Source organism: Lytechinus pictus, chromosome 9 (genome assembly GCF_037042905.1).
Source record: "Lytechinus pictus isolate F3 Inbred chromosome 9, Lp3.0, whole genome shotgun sequence".
Classification (NCBI taxonomy): domain Eukaryota; kingdom Metazoa; phylum Echinodermata; class Echinoidea; order Temnopleuroida; family Toxopneustidae; genus Lytechinus; species Lytechinus pictus.
In genome coordinates, this window is record NC_087253.1 from 2,898,983 (window position 1) to 2,899,778 (window position 796).

Consider the following 796-nt stretch of genomic DNA (forward strand, 5'->3'; position numbering starts at 1 on the left):
CTGCAGGAACAACAACAAAAATGCATTCAAGAAATATTAAATAAATTATGCATTTGCCTAGTAGAATGAAGAAAAAAGGGAAAACGGTTAAAATAGAAATAAAGAGAGAGGGGGAGGGAAGAGAACGAAAGAAAACGAATGATATAGCGAAATATATGAGGTGCGATGATCTGCATGTATTGTCTTGCAAAAATAATCCATTGACAACGCTGAAGATTATTCAATAGGGGGATACTTAAGGTGATCTCAGTTGAATGATAATTTTTTTGTCAGGTTCAAGGCAAACATAGAAACCACACTTACCAAAAGACATGGCCGTACGAAGAGGTTTTCTTCGGTGATGGGGGGGGGGGGGGCAGACACGCGTGCAAGTTTTCGGAAAAAACGCATAAGCGCGGGAGCTTACCGAACTCGCCATCGTGCGTTTTTTTATTTTAAGTGAAATTGAAAAAAATCGTGTACAATTTTTCTTTTTAACTTTTGTGCACTATTTTTTGAAAGTTTTCAGTTAAAAAGAACCTTTTGTATTTCATTATCTATTCATTCATTTATTTATCTTTTTTTTTTTTTTTTTTTTTTTTTTTTTTTTTTTTGGGGGGGGGGGGGCAATTGTGCACTGACCCCTCATTGTGTACGGACATGCCCGAAGACATAAAATTTTACCCTTCCCCTCCAAACCCAAACACACCCTCGGCATACACACAGTCCCGACACACAGGACGTTAGAGATAGCGAATTGCAATTATTAAATTTTCTCCTCGTGCTTTTTTTTTTATTCTCTCTCCTGTATATATAC